Source organism: Lactuca virosa, chromosome 6 (assembly GCF_052849685.1).
Source record: "Lactuca virosa cultivar CGN04683 chromosome 6, Lactuca_virosa_CGN04683_v6, whole genome shotgun sequence".
In the NCBI taxonomy this organism is placed as follows: domain Eukaryota; kingdom Viridiplantae; phylum Streptophyta; class Magnoliopsida; order Asterales; family Asteraceae; genus Lactuca; species Lactuca virosa.
The window spans coordinates 176,618,911-176,630,668 of NC_136431.1; the positions used below are offsets into that span (position 1 = coordinate 176,618,911).

Sequence of the window (11,758 nt, forward strand, 5' to 3'; positions counted from 1 at the left end):
GCCAGCTTGGACAATATTCAAATGAGCAAGAAATAGAGCATATCTAGAGATCTGAAGGAAGAGACGAAACAGATCTAAAGATCTGAACATGTAGGAAACAGATCTGAACAAGTCTTGGCGAGAGACAAATGGATCTGAACAGATGATGATAGAAATGAACGTATCTGAGCAACCCGAAGGTGAAAACGCATCAGATCTGAACGGATCGGAGGTGAAACTGAGGCTAAGACCAAGAGACGACAGCTATTCGTTCTTGGTCCCACGGATGGCGCCAACTGTTGTGACGTCTCACCGGGTTTTCGGGTCTTGAGTCTTGGATCAGGGTCGGAGATCCAGGTCTGATGTCGTCTGCGTATTCCCGACTTTATATCTAGCAAGAACCACAACAGATCGTTAGAGTTGCTCCGGGGCCGGAGCCCCGGAAGCAAGCTCCGACGATCAAGTCAGATCAATAAAGATGATGAACGGGTTATATGTTTATCCATGGCGGCTGTGTGAAGGTTGAAAGAGAGAAAAGAGAGGCCCCTTAGGGTTTTCTTTTAGGAGAGAGAAGAAGATCGCTCAAAAAGGTGGGGACATGTTCTATTTATAGGGGACCATTAGGTCAGAAGGGAAATTATGTCTTTTCCTCTTGGAATTAGGTTAAAGGGAGATTAGGTCAGGCCTTGGGCACATCCGGTTCAGGCCCAGCTAGCAAGGAGCTCGGCCAGGCCTCCAGGGGTCGTCAGTCGAGCGCCCGGAGGCCGTCAGTCGAGCACCCGAAGGTCGCCAGATAAGGCTGTCGCTCCAGATCTTGAGGTCTGGACCATGCTAAATGGGTCATGCCTTAACAGTAAACGGTGAAAGAGCTTCTACAATTAGGAAAAGATTTAAAAAAATCTAGATAACTACTACAATTTACCAAATAATTAACGACATTGTAGTGATATAAAAAAAGAAAGGACAACCCAAAGATAATAGGGGTTGTTCATGCAGGTGTCGTTGGATAATGGATATGAGGTCTGAAAGTGGATGTTTGGGATTGATTAGAGTCAAAGCTAAAATAATGATAAAACAGTCGTCGGGGGAGGAAGGGAGTGGTTGTGGGTGTATAGTGTAATGGGATATGAGTTTTAAGAGAGACATGATGTATGCTTTGAGGGATATCGAAAGATTAGCGTTATACGTCTGGTTCAAGGTTGGAAGCAGGGGTGGAAGGTGCTTTATGGTACTTACTTGGGTAAGTGGGCACTTGGAGTCGGTTGATACTAACCCGGGTTGTGGATTTGTCATCATCGACGTTGCTGCCATTGTTTTCGATGAAGTTGTAACGTTCACCTACAAAAACATACTATATATACACATATACATCTTTATATAGTATATACAAATGTTTTAAAAACCAATTAAAATCGGTCGGGCGAACCAGTCGGACCAGGAATCGGGGAAGGGAGTAGTTCAACTAGCACCGATTTTATGTCTATTTCTAGACCGAAACGAATCGACCGAATTTTACAAATACCTGGTTGAACTGGTTAAATTGAATTGGTTGAAACGATTAAACCAAATAAAAACATATGTAAATGAAGTATATTGCATAACAAACGTCGACGGTCTTTCCACATCTATTTATGTTTCTTTTAAAGTTAATAAAAACACATAAAAAATTTTATGCGCTTGTATTCATCCAAAACTATATTTTTTTCGTTATTATATTTTTTTATGTATATGAATTGATGTAAAATTTATGATTATGTGTTAATTTATTTGTAATAATTACAATTTCTTTTTATATGTATTTTTAATGTTTGAATTTGTTTTTATGTGTATTTTTAATGTTTGAATTTGTTTGTGTGTTAAAAAAGAAAAAAACAAACCATGAAAATTTTAAAAACCGGGTTGACCAGTCAGTCGAACCAGTTAAATCGGAAACCGGCTGTCACTATACCGGTTTAACTAAAAAATCGATTTTTAAAACATTATTACTAATACTAAGAGCATGTTAGTATTTAAATAATTATTTCATATGTCACGACGAAATTGTGAAGTGCAATTGCTAAGAGGTCAAACAAGTTATCTTTAGTTTTTTAACACATAAATAAAGATGCAACAAACATAAAACTTGGACTATTTTTATAACATTAAGCATATTTTCTACTATTGAACTGCTACAGACGAGAATCTAGAAATTCTCTCTTATAATTTGTATTGTTCTCATATATGACAAAAACCCAATTCAACAACTTCTTTCCATTGTCTCCAAAGCTAGTGAGGTTTTATCATTGTTCAACGTCCAAGATCAATACTAGTGGTAGACATCGTAGCGCCACCAGAACTCATTTCAGGGGCATCTGCTTCGGTGTAGTACACGGGTATCGGCATCTTTAATGGAACTTTTTGGGACTGCTGCCTCCAACTTCAGTACATGAATTGCTTGTCTTATCGATGGTCGCATACTGCGGTCAGGATGTGAACACCATAACCCCACCATCATCAAACGCTCAACTTCTGCAATATCAAATTCCTTGTTCAACGTCGGGTCAACATATGAAAGCAGTTCACCCTTTTCGAATAAACCCCAGACCCACTGCACCAACCCTAGATAAGAACTTGGGTCAACTTTATCGGTTGCCTTTCGCCCACAAGCTATCTCTAATGCAACCACCCCAAAACTGTACACATCTGACTCTTTACTAGCCTTCCCTGTTGTTACGTACTCAGGGCAAATGTAACCGAGAGTTCCGGCTAAAGCGGTTGTTTGTAGACCATGTTCATGGTCCATATGTCTAGCCAATCCGAAGTCTCCGAGCTTCACATTAAATCCTGAATCAAGCATGATGTTGCTAGATTTGATATCTCGATGCACCACACAACGTTCACATTCTTCTTGGAGATATAACAATGCAGAAGCTAAACCCAGAGCGATCTTGTACCTTACTGTCCATGGAAGGGTGCTCTTTTTGAAGAAAAGATGAGAGTCAAGGCTTCCATTTGGCAAAAACTCGTACACAAGCAAGAACTGAGTTTGATCATGGCACCAACCGATGAGTTGAACCAGGTTTCGATGCCTTAAACTGCTAATTATTTTCACTTCGGTTATGTACTCCTTCTTTCCCTGTCTTGAACCCTGTGATATTTTCTTGACAGCAACTACCATTCCTTCACGGGATAAGTAGCCTTTGTAGACACATCCGAATCCTCCCTCGCCTAACTTCAGGTCATCGGAGAAGTTGTTGGTAGCCAAAATAAGATCGTTGTATGAAAATCCTTTGGGTCCTGCACCCCTTTCAAGATCGTCGTTTATGGATGGCAACCCATCTTTATCTAGCGATTTTTTAATACGCTTATTTTCTCTGCTCCAAAATATAGCGCATGTTACTAGACCTCCTACAGCTACAAAACTCAAAGGAACTGCTAACCCCACTGCTAGTTTCATTTTCTTTGACGTATCTTCTTTTTTATCAACTATATTCAGGCTTGAATTGAACTCCCAGTATTGAAGGATATGTCTCTCCATTGCTCTGCCAGTGGCAGCGGAAAATCCAATTGTTACCCACTCAGGAAGAACTTCCCTTAAGTCAACTTGATATGAAAAGACTCGTATTCAAGGTTGATATGAACTTCCCATTGCGCCAAGAGAGACTCAGCATCTGTGTGGTAGCATTGTGAGAAACCCAAGCATCAGCAGGATCCCCGCTGTGCAAACTGGAATTCCAAGGACTGAAAGCAACAGAACCAAGCCAGTTCTTGTTGATACCCACATGTTCGAATGGAGGATCCCATCTGTCTGGGTAGGAATCAAACTCAACGAAAAGTATTTTGTTTAACGAGGAGTTAGGGTAACTTGAGTTGAACAGGCCTAAATAGCCAGCACCTGAGTTAGGTGGGATTTCGAAGCCAACTGGGGCAAGAAAGAAAGTGAACCCATGGCCAGAATCTTTTGGAGGTTGTGTCTCAATGATGAAAGTGAAGTGAGTGATGAAATCTGTGAGCTTCTCGGATTTGCTGTCCCATATCTGGACTGCATTTGGGTATTTCACATGGCCAACACGATAGAGGCTATTATTGACTTTGTTGAACTGGATGTTTCCACGAGAAGTTTTGGCATCACCTGAACATAGTACACTAGTTTGGTCGTCAGGAAACTCAGTGAACTCGAAGTAGACTGATTTAGACAAGGGCAAGAAGAGTAAAGAAGAACAGACTAAGAGAATGAAGCATGAATTTTGAACACCTTGAGTTGACGAAGACCAGAAAAAGATAGCCATGATTGAGTGAAGGCAGAGGCAAACATATTGGTTAAATACCAACATCTAGTACCTAAAATATTGATGTTAATGGCTATTGGTCTACAATTCTACATCCAGATCTTCAAGTTTCAACTAACTCCTTAGTTTTTTATGTATATAATATACTATCTTAACATTCAACTAGAGTACTAGACGGCAATATAAATAAATTAAGTAGTAAAGGACCGACAAAAATTCCTTACTTATCTCGGATTCTCCTACAACTTCATTCACATGCTACCAGTTAATTAGCGCCATGGTTCCGGTTAGAAAAGATTTTAATTTTATTTTTCTACAATATTTTATTGTAAGTTGTAAAATAAGGAGTGAATACGTGCCTAGCTAAAATTCTATGCTTAATTGGTTCGGCGATTTGAGTGTAGGGCCGACGGATCGACCAGAGAAAAGTTGGACTTCAGCCCAAAAAATGTTGAGGTAGCCTTGCCCAACAACCATGGTCTGTCTCACCTTTGCTGTCGTCAACAGCCCAAATGTGAGAGGCCTAGGTACATAAACAAAAACAATGGTTTTGAATGGGTCCCAAAAAAACACCAAGACCGAACAGGTACAAAACAAGACCGGTCCAAAAAAAATTTGGACCGGCCCGAAAAAAGAACGGATCTTTTCGAGACCAGTCTCAAAAACGATCGACTGTTGTGAGACCAACGCGAGATCGGTCCAAGACCAACTCAAGACTAGTTTAAAAAAAGATGGGAAACGAATGATTATATACATATAACTTTTGTGTTAGTTATACACTTTTAGCAACACAAGAAAAATGGTTATTAGCGGCGACAACTACTATTAATGGAAACGAAAGACTAGTATATCATTTTTATTAAATCTTAATGTATCATTTTGGTGTTAATGACATATTTATTAATGAGAAAATTTGAAACCGAAAGATAATGAAACCGGACCAAAAAAACCTAGAAACTGAACTGAAAAAGACGCACGCAAAGAGCACGAGACCGCACTGAAAAAGGCCGAGACCGGTCCCAGAAAAACCAGATCGAAAAAGACCCGTCTAACCAGAAATAAAATGTTGGTCCAAAAAAAACAGACCATTTCCGAAACCGGTGAAAAAGACAAGAAATAAAATGTTGGTCCAAAACAAAACGGACCATTCTGAAACCGGTCCTAGAAACACCGGACCATCCGAAAGCGAACCGAGATCGGTCTGGGAGTGCCAATGTGCATTTTAGAAGAGGCTATGAGGGCGTTAAGAGTGGCAAAGTGGGCAGCTGCATATGACCTAATTTTTTTCACTATATCTTTTTATTTAAAAATAAAAAATTATAATAAAGATAAGGCATCATTTATCCATACCATCTTTATACTTATCACTACCCTTAATGATTATTTTATAATAATTAAATTATGTGACATACTTTTTACTAATTAATATTACTTTTAATAATTAAGTTATGATGATATACTTTTACTAACATATTTATAATTAATAGTTTATTTAATATATGGATAATTAATATTTATAAATCTATTTACTAAAATATTTATTTATTTTATTTATTCCATAAATATGTTATTAAAAAAATACTATTGTAATATTCTATGATTACTGAAAACTAAAATGACTAATTTTTACGGCACACAAATAATAAAAAAAAGGTATGTAAGTAATAGTTTTCTATAAATTTTAGATAATTATTAATCGTTTATAATAATTTATGGTTTTTATAAAAACTATTAAATAATATTTTAATAAATAGTTTATAATAGTTTTCTTTAAAAATTATTATAAAACTTGGTAAGTAAAAAAAATATTATAAATTATTCCATAGATGATGATCTACGGTAAATAAAAAAGATTATTTATTTTATTTGTGTAATCTATTAAAAAAGCTATTAGGAAAATTAGTGTTTTTGTGAAAAAAAAAATACATAAATTAAGTTAAATAATTTTTTGATAAAAATTTGATGTTTATTTTTTTTTAAATAAATCAATATACGTAGAAAAAATATAAATAGATGGACATAAAATGTCATATCTTCATCCGTCGACTAAAGTTACGTCTTTTTCTCTTCTTCTATCTACGACAATGATGGCTTCAGACGAGCTTAACACGTCGACTAATAGTTTTTTTAATATGTAAATAATTATTACTCTCTCCGTCCCAAAATTATTGTCCACCTTACTATTTTAGTTTGTCCCAAAATTATTGTCCACTACCAAAAATAGATTACACTTTTACCATATTACCCCTAACATTTAATAAAGTAAACTTGAATAATTACAAAAACACATTTCCCATTGGTTTTAGAAAATGGCAAGATGGTCATTTTACTCAAAAAGACAAAACTAATGATTGATTTTCTTAATTTATGTGTTTTTTTGTCTGTGGACAATAATTTTGGAACAGATGGAGTATTTATAAATCTATTTACTAAAATATTATTTATTTTATTTATTCTATAGATAATTTATTAACACTATTTTTATAAAATATGTGTAAATATTTGTATTCAATTTTTTTTTAAAGTTAAAACACGACACACCATTAATCTATTAAAATATATTATAAAAATTGATATTTTTATTAAAAAAGAATAAATAAATAAATAAATTATATTAAATAATGTTTTGATAAAAAAAAAAGTTGATGTTTTTTGTTAAAATAAATGAATATATATAGAAACTATAAAAGATATAAATATAAGGGTATAAAATGTCATACTTTTAAAATATTAAAAGATAGATTGTTATTTTAAAGTTCTATTACTTCAAGATTAAGTTTAGAACGAAAAAAAAAGTTATAAATACCACAAATTGAATATGATATTATATATATATATATATATATATATATATATATATATATATATATATATATATATATATATATATATATAACCGGTGGGTAAATTATAAACATATAAAAAAACAAAAAATAAAAATAAAAATAGAAGCCACAAGTAAGTTTTATGGAGGTCAATAAAAAAATTAAAAATTGTGAACAATACCCATCCGTGCATTTTTATGGTCAATGATTAGTCCTAAATTTGAAAAAAACTAAAAAAGAAAAAATGGAAGTCACTGGTAAAAAGAAAAAAAAATAGGAGAGTCAGTTGTATTAATTGGCTCAAAAGTCTATTATCATACAGGTGTGTAGTAAAGACCAAAGGGCTTGTAGCCCAACGGTATCAGATGGTGCCCTCTCTCTTTGAGGTCGAGGGTTAAGTCCCGTCATGGACATAGATGAAATAGGTGTTATTAGCTTACGAGTAGATTAAATTTGCCGGTTAAAAGAAAAAAAAAAGTGTGCAGTAAAGTTACCAAACTCTTAATAATTAAGGTGGTAAGGTTATAAAATATGGGGTATTAATAACGTATCCCTAAAGATAAATGTCTTTTTTTTTGTTGGTCTTAAGCCTTTGAGATTATTTAATTTTTCAGGACCTGAAAGACGCCCTCTACTCTTGAGTTCCCCAACAAGCGAAGGTAGTTCAGAAGTAGCCTAGGACGTACAATTGCCCTAGTGCTAGTAGCGGCCACCCCATCTCAAAATAAACAAAGATAATTAAACTGAGAAGAACCGCCATACTTCTTCTCTCCACCCGCCTTATCCTCATCACCAATCTTCTCACCTACATTTTCACCACCATCCTCATAAACATGCCACACTGCATCTTCACATGTTTCGTTCAACTCATCTTCACATGTTTCCTTCAATTCATCTTCCTTCTTTTTCTCTATCTTTTTCCTCTTAACCTTACCCATTGTCTTCTTTCCAGAAACTACTCCACATATCTGCCAAATGATTATCCAGGGACTCTTGGCATGCTTCCACGACCCAACCATCTTGATTAAGAGCCTCAACATCCTTTGCCATCTTCGAATGAGCTTGTCAAATAGCTACAACAGCCTCCATTGGTGATTTTCTTGGCATCCTCCTCAGGTTTTACCAAAAAATCCTTTTCAATGAAGTCGTCAACCAAGGTTTTGGTGGCCTTGGAGTGAGAATTCTTTTGGGCCATTGCGAGAAAAAGATAATGAAGAAAGATAGTAAACGAATCTACCTAAGGCCAGCGGATCATGGTTTTGAAAACCGAACCGGATCGGCTGGTTCAACCGAGAACCAGTCAGGGTACCGGTTTTATAAAGCCTGAAAACCGCTTGTAATTAAACCAGTTAAGAACCAGCAGTTCAACCACAAACCAGTAAAAACCAAGCTGCTCAAACTGGAAAAAAACTGGCCAAAAATTTTCATTTATAAAATTTAAACTACAAAATTGTTCAGGACACCCACACCTTACTGAGGTAGATACGATGTTCGCTTTTCGAAAAGTCTATGACTACTATGGGTGTTCATGGTCCGGTTTGAAACCGTGAAACCGGCCAAACCGGTCATCGGTTTGGTTTTACGGTTTGTATTTTCTTTACGGTTTGGCTTGCGGTTTTGAACTTTTCAAACCGTATTGAACGGTTTGGCTTACGGTTTTTAAGATTTCAATCCGTATAAAAACCGGACCGGACCGTAGGATTTGCATATATATATTAATTATTATTTTTATATATAATTAATTTTTATTGTATTATATATTAATTTTTATGTAAAAATAATAAATTTAAAAACCCACATTATATTGAATTATTACAGCCCAATATTGAACTGGGCCAGTAGTTCACCTCCAGGCTCCAGCTCCAAGCAATCGTTCAACGGTGATTCACTGATTCAACTTGCCCTAATCGACTAATCGCAAATCGCAAAGAGCCAAATACGCAGACTCGGCTTCCACTTTCCAGTTGCCACACCGGTGCACCACTCGTTTTCCCTCCGAGGCTCCGACTTGCAGGCCAACAGCTCGTCGCCTACCCTGCAGCAGCTCCGATTCTACCTCTCATTTCTCTATCGTTGGCTACTTGGTTGGATTGTTACTCCGATAAGGTATGTTGTGTTCTTAATCAACTGAACTGATTTGTTTATCATCCATCTACACCTGATTTCTATCCATCCATCACCTCTCCTATCATTGTGCGTTTGATTTTTTTTAACAGAAGCCAACATCGGACGAAACAAAAGTAGAAAGTAGTTGATTTTTTATTTCTTTCTAAATCTGTTGCTAACTGCTTGGCTCCGACTACAGGCCTCCCCTGCAGCTCCGATTGTTGCTCCGATAAGGTCCGTTTGGCGATTCTAGCTCCGATAGTGTGTTTGATTTTTTTTAACAGTAGCAAACATCGGATGAAACCTGTTGATTTTTTATTTCTTTCTAAAACCTGTTGCTAACTGGTAAGACTCATCATCTCTTAATCTTTTCTTTCAGGTCCTTACATGTGCGTTTGATTTTTTATTTCTTTCTGAATTTTGCTTGCACTTTTTTATTTCAGGTCCTTACATGGATACAGATAACATCAATATTCCAAGTAGTGAACTTGTGAACATCATTGATGTTGATGATGATATGGAAGAGATTGATGTAGATGATGATGTTCATGTGGAGCAAAATGGAGGTGCTACTGATAAGAACCAAGGAAGGGGACGAAATGCAAGCGCTTATATGCACACAAAATTGGACTCGGAGTGTGTTTAACAAAAATGCAAAAGTTGGTTATGAAGATGTGTTGAAAGAAATTGAAGACCTTGATGAAATTGAAAATGGTAAGTTTTAAATTTTCAAAAGTTATATATTTTCTCATACTTATTATTTCTAAATTCTAACAAAATATAACTTGTATTTTAGATTTTGCAAGCAAACTTAATATTTGCACCGACAATATCGAATGAAATGTACATTTCTTCTCTTGGTTTTATATTGAACTTTTGGTGTGATGTTTTAATATTGACTTTTTTGGACAGCAAAAGCTTATGAATTGGATAGAATTTTGGAAGTGGATTTTGTAAGCGATCTTGCTGATAATGCTTTTTGGATAACAGTTTTGCTGTTTTCGACAGCTTAGTAGGATGTGTGTATTAGTCTAATATTTGATGTAATGGAACAATATTTGATATTTTCATTTACTGCTTTTTATTTGCTGTTTTGGACAACTTTTTTGGTAGTTTTCTTGCTGTTTTTGACAATTTTACTATTGTAGTATTTTCAACAAACAGTGCAGTTTTTTTTTTTGACTAAATTAGGCAGAATTTTGAATGTTTTAATACCTTAAACGGTGCAGTTTTTTTATTTAACTGTTTTAATACCTTTAATAGTGCAGTTTTTTATTGTTTTAATACCTCTAATATTGTAGCTTTAATATTACGTAGAATTTTTACTGTTTTAATACATGTAATAGTGCAGTTTTTTTTACTAAATAAGTTTAATGGACTCGACTAAAATGGGCCTAAAAAGCCCAAACCGTGAAACCAAACCGGAGCCTAACCGTTAGTAACGGTTTGGTTTGGTTCGGTTTTAAATTTTCAATGGTTCGGCTTTGGTTTTTGCTTGACAAAAACCATTAGTAACGGTTTGGCTCCGGTTTGACCTAAAAACCGAAAAAACCGGACCGTGAACACCCCTAATGACTACATTAGTTTTATAATGCTCTCTAAGGTCTCCACTTTTGTTTTTTGTCGATGTGGGATAAACCTAAAGATCAATTTGAGGACTCCTCTTCTACATTCAACAAAAGCTATTTCTTTTTTTTTTTTACTTTTTTCATTACTTTAATAACAAAATTTTGAGAAAGACATAAATTATTAGAATTAGTATTTTGGAAGGCGTTGTTTCAATTTAAAAGTCCAAAAATAATGTTTTTATTATTATTATTATTATTATTATTATTATATATATATATATATATATATATATATATATATATATATATATATATATATATATATATATATAACGTCGTCCGGTTCATCCGGTTTTTAGGACCGGTCTGACCGTTCGAACCAATTGAACCATCAACCCAGTAAAACGACCGGTTTGATGTCCGGTCCGGTTTTCAAAACATTGTAGCGGATGATCTACCAAGGAAGATGAGGGTTTTTTCAAAGTGGGAGCATCCCCAAATCAATGTATAGCGGGAGTTGACTGCAAACCTCAGGAATACAAGGGCACAAACGACAACGTTTTGGCCATTGATATAAAAGTCGTGACTTATCAATATCCTATCATATTTGTTTTTTGAATTTTTAATTCTTTTAAAATCTGATTTTAAGGTAAAGCCTAGACTTCAATGGTAATTGTTATGGATGAAAATTATTCTAAACCTTATGTAGGATTTGGGATAACATGTGGAACAAGATATTGAGTAACATCTTGCTCAAGATGTTAAAGACTAGTAACTAAATCGTTTTTTTATCTCTATTTGTCCATATCTCTAATTCAGGTGTTGAATGTGTCAATCAAGACACAGATGTGGTGAATGTGTCAATCAAGACACAGTCAACTCGGAATCTCCTCAAGAAACAAACAACAGGTGGAAAAAGATCTAGTCACCAAGAATCTTGGATTTGAAGATAATGTTGAGATTTTAGCAATATTGTTAATAGTTGTTAATAATGATGATGTATATAAATAGG

At 35.0% G+C, this 11,758-nt stretch overlaps 1 long non-coding RNA gene and 1 pseudogene across 1 annotated transcript; one reads left to right on the top strand and one right to left on the bottom strand.

Annotated features, from left to right (window-relative positions):
• Nucleotides 1-2,109: 2,109 nt before the first annotated feature.
• LOC145120340 (L-type lectin-domain containing receptor kinase IX.1 pseudogene) lies at nt 2,110-4,247 on the bottom strand (annotated as a pseudogene).
• Nucleotides 4,248-8,915: 4,668 nt separating this feature from the next.
• Nucleotides 8,916-10,279, top strand: LOC145120341 (uncharacterized). The gene is made up of 5 exons (XR_013714170.1): nt 8,916-9,178; nt 9,378-9,523; nt 9,622-9,892; nt 9,975-10,021; nt 10,091-10,279. It is a non-coding gene; the product is annotated as an uncharacterized LOC145120341 (long non-coding RNA).
• The last annotated feature ends 1,479 nt before the right edge of the window (nt 10,280-11,758 follow it).